The following is a 10706-nucleotide window of genomic DNA, read 5'->3' as shown; positions in this document are numbered from 1 at the left end:
TATTTGGAACCTCACTGGGCTTTTAGCTCATTCCACGCTATTTGTTTTCCTTACATGGGGTACGAGCGAGGCGTGAGATGTGTAAAGACTAGCGTAGCCTAGTGTTTTTGACTTTTGACTTGTACTCGCGCTATCACTCGAGTAGAATGATTTGTACTTGGATTGTACACACTTTAAACCAGTTTGGGTATACTGAGGCTTTGTATCTTGGTTGTTCATCAATGTAAATTATAAGTTTGAATTGCGATGTTATTTATGGTCCACGGATGTATGCACGTGATACGAGTGAGTGAGTCCTGGCGAGAGTTGGGCAGGCAGTCCGCCGAACCCTTTGGTACGCCTTAGGGTAAGGTGGGGTCGTCACAGATGGTATCAGAGCTCCTATCGAGCTCGTGCAGGGAGAAGGTTCTCGGACTGTGAGGATTGACTTGTTAAGTGTGGAACGATTGTCTATTGTGGGGACCTTAGATATGTATGTTGGGTAGGAATCTCTAATACGGGTGATTTGCTCTTGAGCCTATCCAGCTTGAGTGGTGAATTATCATATTTTCGGATTCTTGTCCCCGAGTACGAAAGAGTTATACTGTGAGGACCCGCAAAATTCTCCTTGTTTTATTTTATTTTATTCTATTTTATTTTTCCACGTCTATTTTCCTTGCTTTCAATCAATTAATCATTTAATTTTCAGAGATTTTATAAGTGAGTATCGTTTTTAAATCATTTGTTTTAGTATAAGTGCGTACATGTTAAATTTGAGGTGCATTATGGATGTGAGATCCTGGATTCCAAATTGTCTCAAATAAATTAAATATGGATATTTATAGTAGCTATTGTGTGAAAAATGTATTTTATCATGTGTTTTAATTTTCAAAGAGTATTTTACATACCAAAAGTGAAAAATTTAATTGAATCATTAAAATCCTACTTTCAAAACTAAACCGTTAAGTTTAAATTAAATTCAACCAATTAATATTTTCGTGATTGTATGTGCATCTATGCATGTTTAGTACGGGGCTTTGAGTGATTAGTACCTTGGGTTGGTGGGCTTAAGTTAGTTTTAATTAAACTAAGTAAACCAATGGGTTAATTACATTGGATCAAGTAGAGTTTTAGTGTTGGGCCTTTAAGTTTTAATTTCATTAGAAGCCTAAGCCATAAACCCATTAATTACCCAAGCCCATGACCCATCTCTTGTTTTGCTTTACTATTAAAATACTTAGCTATTAAGTTAGGAGGACATAAGACAAAACAAACAAAGCCAAAACCAAGAACAAGCTACTGTGAGCTTGGAGAAGAAGAAAGGCAGCATCGGGTGAGCTAGGAGAAGAGAGAGAGAAAAAAAAAAGAAAAAAAAGAAAGGGAATTTTGTTGGAGAGTTGGAGCTCAAGGATACATCTCCTCAAAGAATCGGCCAGCTAGGGGGTATGATTAAGGATTTGAGGTAAACCAATTTCCTAACTCTTGATTCTTGTGGTAAAACATATGATTGATGATTGGAAGTTGAATCTAACTAGCTAGGAACTGATTTGAACGGCTGGAAATTCGTTTGATTGGGTAGAATTTAAATGAACTTCAAGTGTTCCTTTTCTGTCAAGATTTCTGTCCGAAATTAGTCTGAAATTTCGAACATGTTGGGAGCTGATTTGGCCTTAGTACAAAACATAAAAGTTGTAGGGAATGATGTTTTATAGTTGCCTGTAAAAATTCAGCTCAATCAGAGCAACGTATCCTGTGAAAAGACCAAAATACCCCTGCTTCCCTGTATTTATCCGAAACTGATAATCAGCTTCTGTAATTGGATGTTTTGACCAGGAATACTACTGATTTGGTTGTTGATGTCTTCTTAAGACTTATATACTTGTGTCTTAGTTTTCTAATGGCTTTGGAATTACCTGAATTGGAGTTGTGTGTGCTGAGATATGAGTGAATAAAGCAGGACTGCTAGTTGATTTCTGCAGTGAATTTCAAACTGGAAAATCTGGAGATGTTTTGGTAAATTTGACCTAGTTAGGGTGAGAACTGGACTGAGTGATCTTCATGAAAGTTGTAGGTCCTTCTCTTAGCTTTTCAACGCCTCCAAGATCGCCTTAAACGGACTTTGGTAGCCTGCGATATGGCCATTTAAAGGTAGTACAGTTAATTAGCCGATTAGTTGGAACTTGGTTCTGGGAATTGGGAATTTGACTAGGTTACACTGGAATTTGGACTAAGTGGTCTTCATCAAAATTGTAGCTCTCTGTCTTAGCTTTGAAACGGTATAAATTACATTCCAATCTGATAAGCGTAGCATCGGATGTGTCCGTTACGCAAAACCCGTCAAATCTGTCTTTTGCTAAGTTTCATTTCCGCATTTGTTATTAGCTCGATTTCTATACTTGTATTGTTTTGAGCCTATGGAATGGCTATTTAAATGAATTTTTTTTGTGGGTAACCTTGGTTTGATTGAGAAAAAGAATGAAGCCATAAATGGCTGGAAATAGGAAAATACAAAGGGCGTGCTGCCCAAATTTTCGCTCGAGGGCTAAGTTTCTATTTGAACTTGTATATTTTTGTTTGGCAACTACTATAACCATTTTTCCATCTTAAAACATGATCATTCTTCAATTGGAAACTCCAAATGTTTACTTACTCTTACCAAATAAAGAGGAATGGTTTAGGGTTTTCTTGAGTATTTTTGTCCTCCCTCTTTTTCATGAAGTCTATAATATCTACTTGAATATGAAATGATTTTGAACCATATAAACGATTCCGAAAACAGTATTTCTTAGCCTATCTAGTTGGATTCCGACTTGTCTTTGGTTCAAGTGTTTACATTAGAAAATTTTATAGCCCTTTTGAGTTTGTGTAGACACCAAATTTTGAATTAATTGGTATGCTTTGTTTTAGTGATAATTCTTATCGGTTGATTGGTGTTTAGATGGTTTGCATTTTAGTTCATTATTGTTTGTGTTATTTTATTTTAGTTTTATTCACTTTTTAGTTTTTAGTTGTTTTTGTAGTTTTTATTTTGTAAGTTTTAGCGTAGAATTTTTAGAAAAAAAAAAGAAAAAAAGTGAAAAATAAAAAGAAGGAGAAAAAGAGGAAAAGAAAAGGAAAAAACATGGTTTAATGCATATTAGCTTATCTTTGAAAAAAAATGAAAAAAGTTTGAAAATTTAAAAAAAAAGGAAAAAAAGAAGAGCTTTTTAATGTTATTTACTTCTTGATACATTTTAATTATTTTTATTTTTCAAAGAAAAGAAAAGCGTTCAAAAAAAAGAAAAAAAAAGAAAAAAGAAATATATATATGTTTAGTCGTTTTAGATGTTGTTTCTTTAAAAGTTTAAAATTGGAAAAATGAAGAAAAAGAGAAAAGTGCTGAAAATGGAAAAGGAAAATCGATAAAAAATGGAAGTTGTAATTTGTGGTTTTTAGTTCATTTATTTTCCATTCAATGTTAATTAAATTGTTTTGTTATTTGTTCTTATTATTATTATCAATTTCTGTTTTAAAAAAAAAAAAAGGAAAAAAAAAACATTTTCCAGTCGCGGCAAGCTGCAAGCGCAGCTTGCACAGAAGGGCCTGAGGGGTTTCGGCTGCAAATGGTTGAAAAGGGTAGCTAGGTTTCTAGGTTTTCTAACCTATAAAAGCCACGGAAAGGGGCAGCCGCAGGGAAGAGAAAAAAGGGAGAGTGACGGGATAGAGAAGAAAAGAAAAACAAACAAGCTGAAGGAGGGAGCTTCTGGGGTTTTGGAAAAGACAAGCACCGAGGAGAGGTTTTGGGGAGGCATCAGGCTAACAAAAACAGGAGGGAACCAGGAGAAGGGTTAAAGAAAAAGAGAGCTTTGTGAGGCAGGGTACAAAAGAAAGACAGAGCAATCATCATTCATCGCCGCCACCTCTGAATCAACCGTCACTGCAGCGAAGCCCGCTGGAATAGCACCGGCTTCAGTTGATTTCTTCTGATTTCTGGGGAGTACGATTGCTGCCTTGCGGATTCCTGCTGAGGATTCAAGTCCAGAAGAAGTGAAGCAGGTAATATTCCACTTTCTTTCCCGTTGTCTCAAGTTTCAGATGGAACCAAATCTGTTAAGTTGAAATCTGGTCCTTTGATTCATTTGATGAGTCTCCGCTAAACCAAATGCATCATCCTTGCGTCTGATTGGGTTGAAACTAGATACCCATGGTTGCTGTTTGCTTGCCCTTTCTCCCTTGTTTGATAGTTTTGTTTGGTGGCTTAGCTGAGTTTTGCCGGCTCATGTTGTAGCTTATTGCCATTTTCGTGCTGTTTTCTTGTCATTCATACTGCTGCAATTGTGGTAGTTTAGTTGAGCTTTCTTTTGGGTCACTCTGTTGATGGTCAGCTCTGGCTAAAATGGCATGCTTGATTCTCTTTCTTGCCCTATGATTGAGTATTCAATAGATCTGAGTAGCTGGGAGTTGCGAAAATATTGGACACAAGTTTTGCAGAAAGTTTATTTCCAGCTTCGCATGCCTCTCTTTTCCTGATTTTTGTATTTAAGCATGAGAGTTTTCTGGTCAAAAGTGAAGAAAGGCTGGTTGTCTTGATAGCTTTGGTCCAAGTAGTTGTTAATCGGGACATTATTTGGGTTTGTCTAAGGGGAAAGCTGCAAATTCGCAGCAGGAGGTGCGAAGCTGCAGATGAAACTTTCACTGCATTTTTTCCTTTCTTTCTTTTGCTGTCGGTCATACCAGATTTGCGTGTTTCTTGTTCTGGAATTTTGTTTATCAGATTTGAGATAGTTGATTCTCTGGTTAGAAGGTTTGTTTCGTTAGGATGACATGCCATAGTTTCCTACTTTGCTCTGTTGATGTTGCCATGGATCCGAAAGGTGCACAACTGAAAGCTGCAGATTTGTATGCGAATGTTTGCTAAAGTATATTTTCTTCGTAGCTTGCATGAAGCTTACATGAAAAACTTCTAAGAATTGCCTTGCCAGGAGATGTTTAGTCATGTTTGATTAGAGTTAGTTCAAAATTTTGCTTGCCGAAGGTTTGTGATTGAAATTTGAGGGTGAAATCATAGACAAAGCATGCTGGAATGAGTTTGTTTGTTGCAGAAAATCAGGTCGTAGCACTTGCATGCTTTTTCATGCAAAATAATTCTGAAAAATTACACTTTGACCCCCCAAGTCTCTCATAATGTTAATTTGGCCCGAGTATTTGAAAAAGCTAATCAATTGGGTCCCTGTGATTTTTGCAGCAATGCATTATGGCCCAATTAGGTTCCATTTTCTTGCAATTAGGTCCTAAGGTGGGTGTATTTTGAGTCATCATTTGGCCTTTCATTGTTTTTGAGACTTTTGAAGCTCTTAAATTTTTCAATTGGTTTTATTTGGTTGATTAAGGGTTGCTATTGAGTTTTCAAAATGCATGTTTAAATCATTCATGGACCCTTGTTCATTCCTGGACCTTCGAATTTCCATAAATGTTTGCTTGGATCTTGTTATTTACTTGGGGAACTTTTTTGTGTTTTTTAAATGTTTCAATTAGGTTCAAATGATTGAGTAGTGCTTGCATTTGGGTTTTTAGTAGATGTTATGCTTGGGGATTGGATGATCATGCTTTTTGCCTTGGTCTTTAAGTAGTTTTGACTTCATTGAGTTGCAATTGAGGGAAAGTTGGATGTTTGGTGGATTCAAATTGTTTAGTTTATATCTTATCATTAAGTTGGTGCATTAATCTTTTGTTTTGGTGATTTTAGCCTAAAGTAGTCTTTTCTTGGGTGACTCTAGCCAAGTTGCGTTTGTTTACTTCCTTAGTATCACCAACGGGGAGGTATAATCTCTTTTACCCCTTTTGTTTCTCTCCTATGTGGACTAATGTGCTAATTGAAATATTGCATGTCTACTTTGCTTTCTTAATTCCTTGCATTTATTTCATTTACTTTTACTTTTATTTAAATTATTCATTATGGGGTATGTGTACACCTCTTGGCTTGTAATAGATAGGGCATAGCAAGTAATTTGGTCCATTTTCCCTTTCCCTTTTGTTTTAGTTAGCAAATGTAATGGTTGCATGCCTATGTGTTATATGTTAAATGCTTTATTAGGATTTTGCATCTAGTCAAGCATGCTAAGTGTTATGTGCTACGTGTTTATAAGTGATTCGCATGTCTACTCGCTTTTTGTAGTATAGATGAATGGAATGGATGAATGTACGTCACCACACTAGTCCAACGCTAGTTGTGGCTTCTTTTATCGTTTCCACTAGTCCAACGCTAGTCGGAATTCATAGGAGGGGGCTAGTCCAATGCTAGACCCAATAAGTTTTTTTTCCTTTTTCATTAAGTGCATGATCACCACATATCACGCATTTTTCCTTAGTTTATCATTTGGTATGTTCCTCAAACCCCTTCCCCTTCATTTTAGGACTTGCATCTCATGCTAGTTAGGGTTCATTTGCGTGAAAATCCCCTCTTGATAAGGGAAACGAGCGAGTGTGGCTACTTGATAGCCTTAGCACGCTAGTTTTACCTTCTAATCCGAGGGAAAATCAAGGTCGAAATTAGGCGTCATCCCCGTACCCGATTTGTTGCATTCCCTTAGGGACATACTTTCATTTTTTCTCACTTCCATGCTCTTTTAATCACTTTTTCTTTCCACATCTCTCAATCCATATTTTTTACTATGTTTTACTCATCTTACTCCACAAGTAGAATTCAAGTTTCATATATATTTATAATCCTATCTTCATTCATTTGCACACACTAATACTTTGATTTTTCATCCAAATTCACACGTGCACTTTCCTTACATACTCACACACTAATACTTTGATTTTTTCATCCAAATTCACACGTGCACTTTCTTTACACATGCGCACACAAACACTTTGTTTTTTTAACACCATTTCATACATGAATCTTTTCATACACTTGCACACTTGCACTTAAGTCACCATTTGCATCAATCGACCTCTATGGGGTTTTCCTTTATTGGCCGCCACAATTCATGTGGTTTGGGACCAAAAACCTCACGAGAGACATCGTAGAATTTAGGATTGCATTTTTTCGTTTTTGCATTCATATAGGCATAATCCAACATGCAATACATACCCTGGGTAGAAAGTCAGGAAAGTTAGGGTTAAGTTACGCAACTAGCCTTGGCTAGGTCAAAGGGGTGCCTTGGAGTCTATCCTTGCCTTCCCCTTTGTCAAACGTGACTCCCGAACCTTTTTCTTTGTTTTACGTAGACTAGGAGTCGTTTTAAAAAGGGTTTATTATTACTTAATTCATTTTTAGGTGACTTGGTACACCTTAAATCATTACCAAGTGGCGACTCCAAACTTTTCATTTCAAAACCCTTTTTAAAACTATTTTTTGGGTCAAATCGTCGCTTTCCAAAGTCCCATTGAGACCCGTGTCTTTTCAACTCACAAAAATCATTTTCCAATCAAAATTGAAACAATACATCTTTCTCAAACGATTTATTTTTCTTATCAAAAAATGGGGCGCGACAGTTTGGTTTTACGTTTGGTCTATGAAACCCTAGTTATTTTATCCACGGGTCCAAATGTCCTCGTTTCACTTTAAAGTCTCTTTATATGTTCTACTCATCATTTGTAGAGTTCTTTGATTTCACCTAATTGTTTGTGCTAGATGAGCTGTAATATTCTTTCTCATTTAATTTTAGGTTTTCTCGGTGACTAAGGATATTTGGCACGTTGTTTTGCGTACATAGGTGAGTGTTCCTTGTTTGTTATATTTCCTTGACTTATTGGCTTGTTATTATTGATTGATAATGTGTTAAGTGCTTTCAATGATTGTTAAAACGAGTTTCATAGGCGAGTGTGTACTTTATCGCACTCGACCTAAATAAATGTGAAATTTTCAATGATTAAATGATTAAATGCTAGTTGCGCATGAATGTAAGCCGTTTGGCTGAATTGGGCCCTGCCCTTCGTTACCGATCGACTCGAGCCAGAAGCGGACTTGGTCGAGCGATATGGTGACGTTGGGTGTGAACGTTGGTATACTCGAGTATTACCTTGTAGGTTGGTGGAGCCTGGCTAAAGGCCAGGAAAGGGGTGAATGAAACGAAAGAACGAACGAGGGTTTTACTTACAAAAATGAAATCTTCAAAAGAATGAAGGAATAAGGGGAAATGTCAGGAGAATGAACGAACGAACGAATTTATGGCTCCCAATGAGCCCGTATCCTTTTAATGTATGTGTTATTATCGCTTTCCATTTTAAATGTTTCTTGAATTATTAATATTCTATGTTTAATGTATGGATTGATTATTTGATTATGTGTTCGGAACCTCACTGGGCTTTTAGCTCATCCATTTAGTTTGTTTTCCTTAACAGGGGAAGGCACGCAAGGGTGAGAGTTTGGTATAGACTAGCTTGGTCTAACTCTTTGTTTTTGTAATGGTTCTCGCCCTAATGCTTGGCACGGGCTGGTTGTATGAAGAATTGAGAACCTTTATATATTCGATGATTGTACTCCCTTTTGAGATAGAAATGTATATGTAAGTTTCACTTAAATTTTGGATTGTTGTATGTTATTCCTTTGGTTGTATTCCGGACTTGATTAAGGAACGACTGAGTCCCGGCGAGAGCTAGGCAGGCGGTCCGCCGAACCCTGGGGTACGCCCTAGGGAGAAGTGGGGCCGTCACATATACATTTACGATAGTTGAGATCTCGCGTAATATTAGGATAAGTTTGGCTGGCGAAAGCAAAGGCACGGGGAATGCGAATAGTCTGGACTTGAAATATATTAAAGATACTCGTGGGATTTGGGATCCTTATTATTCGCGTGCTTCGAATTTTGATTAAGGGTAGTGCCTGACCAATACCTAGGGTTAATTTCCTATAGGTTATGTGACTTGTTTTGATGTGACTTGTTTTGATTGAATGTGTTGTGTTACCCCTGTTTTATGATTTGGAAAGGTTTATTTGAGCCTTATTTTATTTTGTTATATTTATATAGTTATTTAGTGGCTATACTCTATCATTGATTAGTTGGCTATATTGCTCTAGTTGATTAGCCGCGAAATATGGAGGGTAGACGAAGTCAAGCCAGGGGAATTAACCAAGGACGCGGTCCTAGTCGTGGCCGTGAGGGTAGACAAGCACAGGAACCAGTGCAAGAACCAAGAGAGGAAAGAGAGGCGACGATTGAGCCACAACCTGGACCCCAGGCAGTAGGGGGAGATCAAGTGGCAACTGCAATCCAACAAATGACTAATATTTTGGCCCGTCTAGTGGAACAATAGGGTCCGTCTAGTGGAACAATAGGGTCAAGCCCCTGTAAATCAACCTAGGGACCCCGATATGGGACAAGATAGGGCCTTAGAGAGATTCCAGAAGTTCTCTCCACCTAAGTTTTTGGGAGGACTAGACCTGGAGGGAGCCGAGAGATGGCTAGAGGCCATGATCAATATCTTTGCCGCTTTGAACTATGCGGAGGATAGACAAGTGCATTTTGCCATTTTTCAATTTGAAGGTCCGGCTAGGGCTTGGTGGAATGTGGTTCAAGCTAAGTGGGAGAAAGAAGGGACCGCATGGACATGGGTGAATTTCGTGCAGGAGTTTAATGAAAAATACCTTCCACCCATCGTCCAGGAAAAGAGAGAGGACGATTTTATTAAGCTCCGACAGGGAACTTTGAGTATAGCCGAGTATGAAACTCAATTTACGAAGTTGTCTAAATTCGCTCCTGAACTGATAGCTACAGAGCAAAGAAGAGTCCGGAGGTTTGTGCAAGGGCTCAATGTGGAGATACAAGAGGCCTTGGCGGCGGCCCAGATTAATACGTTTACGGAGGTTTTGGAGAAGGCCCAACGAATAGAAATTGCTAGGGCACAAGTGAGAGCTTTTCATGCAAAAAGGAGAGGTGCACCTGGTGGAAGTCAAGGGCAAGGACAAGGTGATTTAGATATGCCACCCTCTAAGATGGGTCGAGGAGATGGTGGTGAGAAAATTTCAGGGACTTCTAAGGAAATTACTCTAAGAGGAGCTTCGCGTGGCAGGGAGCAAGCAAGAGGTGCCTCACAAGGAGGTCAAACTCGAGTAACTTGTGGGTACTGTGGGAAGGCCAATCATACGGAGAATGATTGTTGGCGAAAGGCAGGAAAATGTTTATGGTGTGGTAGCGCCGAGCACCAGCTTGCAACTTGTCCCCGTAGGTCACACCTAAACCCTGAACATGCAAATGTAGGAGGGACTAAGCCAAGAGTGCCAGCTAGAGTGTACGCCCTGGACCAACAAGCATTACCTGAACCATCGGAGATAGTAGAAGGTACGATTCGTGATTTCTATTGTTAAGCTAAATTTTGGCTACAGTGAGACCTGAGAGCTAGAAATGGATATACAAGAAAATGCCCTACACTATTCAGGAGTGCATGGATGAATTTCGAGGACGAAATTCTTTTAAGGAGAGGAGATTGTGATACCCCAACTTTTAGGATACTATTGTTGTTTAGTCTCAAAGAGAATATTACGGTTTCTTTATTTTATTGTTTTGTTTTACAGATTAGAAACCCTAAATTCTAGAAATAAAGTCTAATCAAAACCCTAGTTTCATTTGTGACTGGCCGTTTTCTCAAATTTCTCATATTTTAACCGAAACCCTAAATTCAATTTATGGAATTGTAAAATCCCTCATGTTTTCTTAAAAATGCCCCTTTAATTGGAAATTATGATTTTTTAATAGCCCTACCACCCAATCATTCCACAATAAGTGCAAATGAACATGAAA

The 10706-nt window shown here is 38.1% G+C and overlaps 1 long non-coding RNA gene across 1 annotated transcript; it reads left to right on the top strand.

Annotated features, from left to right (window-relative positions):
- The first annotated feature begins 1305 nt into the window (after window positions 1-1305).
- On the top strand, window positions 1306-8490 carry LOC140006338 (uncharacterized). The gene is made up of 3 exons (XR_011813968.1): window positions 1306-1441; window positions 7635-7682; window positions 8311-8490. It is a non-coding gene; the product is annotated as an uncharacterized lncRNA (long non-coding RNA).
- Window positions 8491-10706: the final 2216 nt, after the last annotated feature.

This window comes from Coffea arabica, chromosome 1c, assembly GCF_036785885.1.
Source record: "Coffea arabica cultivar ET-39 chromosome 1c, Coffea Arabica ET-39 HiFi, whole genome shotgun sequence".
NCBI classification, from domain to species: Eukaryota; Viridiplantae; Streptophyta; class Magnoliopsida; order Gentianales; family Rubiaceae; genus Coffea; species Coffea arabica.
Note: the sequence above shows the minus strand (reverse complement) of the source record. Positions and strands in the feature narration are given on the sequence as shown.